We start from the raw sequence: 5,458 nt of genomic DNA on the forward strand, positions 1-5,458 counted from the left end.
CTATTCTCCTACTCACCACCGCCGCTGTTCTCCTACTGGCCGCCTCCGTCGTCCACATGCTCCTCCTCACGACCATGAAAGTTGGCTGAGGTCTAGCCTCCCATCCATACGCAGGTACTCCCCCACTCCCCTCCGTGCCCTCTCTCTGTTAAAATAAGGAAGGGAGCTATATGTTTCATCTTGTCAATCTTATTTGTCTGTGCATATTAGTATATAGTCACATTCAGAAAAGCTTGACTGCACAGTAATAGAGTTTGTATCTTTTAGTTTTTCAGATTATGCAAGTATATGCTTGGTCTGCATATTAGTACCGGCTAGCAAGCACAGGAACGACGACTTGGATCTAATGACTTGATATTCCAATCCACCGAGAAATCAGTTTTGACTCAAAATGATGGTAAGATGTCACCAAAAGTGCTTTCTATTCTTCCCATGCACCACACCGTACCAACAAAGGCAAAATTTGTTTGTGTGAAAGCATCTGAACCATTGGCTTATTTGTTTCTCTGGTGAATAAATTGTGTCTGAATGCAGCATGCCTGAACCATGAGCATTATTTGTTTGTCCGCTAAGCAAATTGTGTCTGGATGCAGAAAGTGAAAGCATCAGATTGAGTGATTCAGATCAATTCTTGCGTTGTATGCCTGTAAGTTCGGCGGTAATTCCTATCTATGACGTTGATATGATCTCCCATATACATATTTGACCAGTACTTATTATATGCATATTTAAATAGAAATTTTTATGCCCTTTATTAATAAAATATGATTAATGGCAAAACCTAATAATATAGTTTCATCTTATCGATACAATTTGTGTGTATTGGAGGGGGGGGGGATATATTAGTATAGTCAAATTAGACAAGCTTGACCACATACTAAAATAGGTAGTACACGAGCAGCCCTCTTGAATTATTGGTGCAGAAAGAATGAGATCATCGACAACCACTTTCATTCTGAATTTGAGTTACCTGCTATTACAACAACACAACGAAGTTGCGTCATCAAATGTCATTCAGGTGAGAGAGCTGGCAGGACGAACAAGGAATTTTACAAAACGGTGCTCAGTGAGCTGGGCTCTCCTTCCACCAATATGAATGCCTAGCCTCAAACTTGCCTTACTTTTTTTGGAATTGCTCTTTTTATCTGTTGGATCATTCTTTTGTTTGTAAGAAATTTCTGCATTTTAGTGTAACCTAAATCTGCTCATTCCAGTATTTGTTGATATCAGTAGTGGAATGTTGTCCTTTCTTCTTCTTCTTCTCTCTCTCTCTCTCTCATTATTTCAGGTCATTAGATTCACGCATTACAGTTAACTGTTTTTAGTGGTGTCATGGTTATATTGGGAAAAGGTGAAACTTTGCTTTCCTTTGGAAGTTTAGTTACAGCAGGAGCGTGCATTCTATATATTGAAAAGTTTAAACACCCACCACTACAATATCTTCATAAGAATCTTTTTTCTACAGTTAGCACAAAGAAGATGCTTCTGGCCTACTACATGAACTCGTTCTTGCCGACTTTATCCTCTGTTTATTTGCTCCGCGAGGTAAGATCTTGCTTGCTCTTCTATTGTTTGATAAAATATCTGTGAGCTGAACCATTCTGTGTTTCATGTTTCCTTGCTGTGTAGGTTGTTTGTTGGTTCGTGGGACGTCTGTGTCGTTAACCAACAAGGTTGGATCTGTTCTGATTCGCTTGGTTGATTAGTGCTTGATGAACAGCTTATGAATCTATGTGTTTGTGCGGCCAGCTTCCTTGTCTATTTGTTTTTTTTTGGTTCATCTACCATGCTTGTCGTACTATGTATGGTATTTTTTGCTTCAGATCTCGTCAGGAAAACAACTTTCCTTCTATCTTTACGGTTGTACTGCTGGTTTAGTCCTATGCATACAAGGTCCTCTTCCTGGTTGATTAGGTGCTTGTAGGCCATTGGTTCATGCCCGTGCTTGTATAGTATGGCCTGTTTTCTCGAAAAGTCCATTCTGCACCCGAGCTCATATGCTCCCGCATGAACAGTAAAATCGAAAAAAAAAATCGAAAAAAATTCAGAAAATTCCAAAAAAAAATTTGAGACAAACATTGACAAAAGTTCTAAGTGCCTGCAAAAATTCGTCATGAAATCACATCCCTAGAAGGCGTGGCAAAAAAAAAATACAAATTCAGTGCTTCAAAATGCGTTTGAAAGTAGCTTTTTCAGAGTACTTTTTTTGTTTTTTTTGCCACGCCTTCTAGGAATGTGATTTCATGACGAATTTTTGCAGGCACTTAGAACTTTTGTCAATGTTTCACTCAAAAAAAAATTGTAATTTTTTGAAATTTTTTTGATTTTTTTTCGATTTTACTGTTCATGCGGGAGCATATGAGCTCGGGTGCAGATTAGCCACGTCCCTGTTTTCTCGAAAAGTCCATTCTGCACCCGAGCTCATATGCTCCCGCATGAACAGTAAATTCGAAAAAAATTCAAAAAATTCCAATTTTTTTTTGAGACAAACATTGACAAAAGTTCTAAGTGCCTGCAAAATTCGTCATGAAATCACATCCCTAGAAGGCGTGGCAAAAAAAAACAAATTCAGTGCTTCAAAATGCGTTTGAAAGTAGCTTTTTCAGAGTACTTTTTTTGTTTTTTTTGCCACGCCTTCTAGGAATGTGATTTCATGACGAATTTTTGCAGGCACTTAGAACTTTTGTCAATGTTTCACTCAAAAAAAAATTGGAATTTTTTGATTTTTTTAATATTTTTTTTCGATTTTACTGTTCATGCGGGAGCATATGAGCTCGGGTGCAGATTAGCCGCGTCCCTGTTTTCTTACCTTTTGCTAATTCCCAGTAAACTACAAGACTTGCTCAAGTTAGAGCATTAAAAGAAACATATGTGGTCTCTCCCTCCCCCTCACCCGCCCCCGCGTTGCTCCCTTGGGGCGACTCGGGCGGCCCCCAACCCTAGCCCGCCACCGGCCTCTCCCCTCCTCCCTCCAGACCTTGCCGCCACCGGAGACAGCCGCCGGCAAGCCCGCGCGGTGCCGAGGAAGGGGCGAGGCTTGCCGCTCCTGCCTCGCGCGGAGGGCATGGTGTGCCGGGGTGGCGGCCCCGGTCAAGGTGGGCAGCGCTACTCCCTGCGGCGGACGGCGGCTGCGGGTGCTCGGCTGGGCTCCTCGGCTTGCTTGGGCGGCGAGGCCCCGGTGGATGGAGCTCGCGGTGGCCGGATTTCCTCCGTCGGTCCGCCTTCAGATCTGATTCGACCAGCTCCAACTCCACCCTCCTCGCCTTCTCCCGTTCGATCTGCTCGCCGGATCCAGCGGTTGGCGGTGTTTTGGCGGTGGGGCTCCTGGGACCGGGGGAAACCCTTGGCCGCCGGCGGCGGCCACAACGACGACGATGTCGCGGCGTCGAACTACTTCTTGGAGGCTTCGTTGAGGTATCCCACCCCCCACCAATCTGCCCCTGCATCTAGGTGAAAACCTTGGTCCTGTTTCGGGACGACGGCGGCGCTACGGCACCGTTCCCCTTCCTGAAGGCGCCGTCCTTGGACTGCGGGGTGGATGTCGAGTTTGGATGTATTGGTGGATGCATTGGCGGCATTGCTCTTCATCAACCTCTCGCCGTGTCGATTTGGTTCATGTTCCTTCCTGCAGTGTGCGTCTCCTTCGTGGTTGTGCCATGGCAACTGAAGTTTCTTGTGGAGCACAATGTGGTCTGCTGCAGCCCCTCCCATGGTACACCTGGTTGACATTTGTGAATCTGGGTTCTTGGGGAACCACTTCGCCTGCCGACGATGAGAAGGTTGTGGCCTCCTACGGCGACGAAGACGGATTTCATTATGCCCAGGTTGTTCATCATGCTGGAGTGGACTTGAGCCTTCTCCTTTCACATTGTTGCTTTCCACAAGTTCGATGTTTGTCTGGTGCTGGTTGCTTCGGTGGACGAAGACCTTGACTGACCAAGCTTAGTTCTTCAGTTTCATCTTGGTAGCTGCTTGTGTAGTTTTTGGTTTGTGCTCTGTCCTGTTTTGCACCTTGTATCGGCCGCCTGAGGTTGTTCTGCCTCAGTGTCTTCCTTTTTTTTGTTTTTCATGTTGCTTGTATGTGGTTGATCGATGTAATCCTGGCCGGTTGATGGCTTTGTTAATTCAAAGCCGGGCTAGGTTCGAGCCTCCTCTCGGGCTCGGCCGATGCCTCTCCTCTTAAAAAAAGAAACATATGCAGCAAGTGATAGTTGCTGCTTGCTAATAAAGGAATGATGGCTCCATCAGAAGAAAATATGTAGGTTACAAAATACAGTCAGATATACACCACTTGCTTATTGTTTCTAAACATGCTTGCTTTTTCTTTTATCTTTCATAAACCTCTGATTCCTTTCAGGTTTCCGATTTCCTTTTGTTCTACAGGCGTTGTTATCATTACTTCCTCTCCCCTCGCTGGCTCGTCATCTGCTTGCTATCAAGCTTTGTGCTTCCTGTTTGACCTTTGTCTTCTCATACTGCTGTAGTACTACCAAGGCACGGTTGATCTTCTATGGTCTTCGAAGCATGACTTTAACTACTGATACATACACAACTAGATGGATTGGACATTTATGAATGTCATCATTGTATTTATCTTACAAAATGCGTGAATCTAACTAATTACAAGTGAAAACATTTCTTGCCATCGAAACGGAATGGTAGTTTCCCCTGCATTGTGATAATTAATTTACATCTGCATTATAGTAAGCTCGAAATCCGATAAAGTGTCATCAGAAATGAGCATGGATTAGTTTATGAATAAGAAAGCTTTCTTACTCCAGTGGAGCTTAGTGTCGCAGCAATATCTCGGTTTTGCTTCTCCGCAAGAACTCTAACTATATGTAATAGTGCTATAACTTTCATCATCGCATAAAGTACATCAAAAGTTGTCCTCAATCACCACTACTATTCTAATTTTCATTGCAGCTTTGTGAAATAAGTTTTGTCATCTCACTGAATGTTAAAAACAATCAGGGTACCTTAAATAAAAGCATAGAACTGCCAAAGTAGCACAGTCCTTTCAAAGTAAAATTCTCACTCACCGTTTTGATTCAGCAGGATTGATTTTCAGATAATATAGGAGAGTGGATGGTTCTATTCTTCGGTTTTGAATGGCATAACATAAGGAGAGTAGCCTATTGTAAATTTCGCATACTGATCCAGAGTCATCAATCCTTTCGGAGGTGATTCCGTCGCAATCTTGGTTAAGTGTGTTCACTTTGCAGCAATGTCAGCATGGGATCACAATCACTTGATCGAACATATAAATCCAGCTAGAGTACCCGCCATTCCAGCGCCCTTCCCATCTCAAATTCATCCTGCCCGCTCGATTCGCCTCGCTGGCCCTAGTAAAAGTACTTTTCATCGACCTGGTAAAGATCCAGTCGCTCATTATTTTGTATGCCGCGTAATGGGGCTAGGAGCAACTGATGAGTGGGCCAGGCTTGCGCGTGGGCTA

At 43.8% G+C, this 5,458-nt stretch overlaps 1 long non-coding RNA gene across 4 annotated transcripts; it reads left to right on the forward strand.

Moving 5' to 3' along the window:
• Positions 1–38: 38 nt before the first annotated feature.
• Positions 39–4,880, forward strand: LOC123158017 (uncharacterized). Of its 4 annotated transcripts, none has more exons than XR_006479229.1 (6): positions 39–114; positions 268–397; positions 535–646; positions 1,466–1,545; positions 1,630–1,673; positions 4,358–4,880. It is a non-coding gene; the product is annotated as an uncharacterized lncRNA (long non-coding RNA). The 4 variants fall into 4 exon arrangements; XR_006479226.1 differs by having other exon boundaries at positions 4,384–4,880; XR_006479228.1 differs by having other exon boundaries at positions 594–646; positions 4,384–4,880.
• The last annotated feature ends 578 nt before the right edge of the window (positions 4,881–5,458 follow it).

The sequence above is a fragment of the Triticum aestivum genome, chromosome 7B (assembly GCF_018294505.1).
Source record: "Triticum aestivum cultivar Chinese Spring chromosome 7B, IWGSC CS RefSeq v2.1, whole genome shotgun sequence".
Classification (NCBI taxonomy): Eukaryota; Viridiplantae; Streptophyta; class Magnoliopsida; order Poales; family Poaceae; genus Triticum; species Triticum aestivum.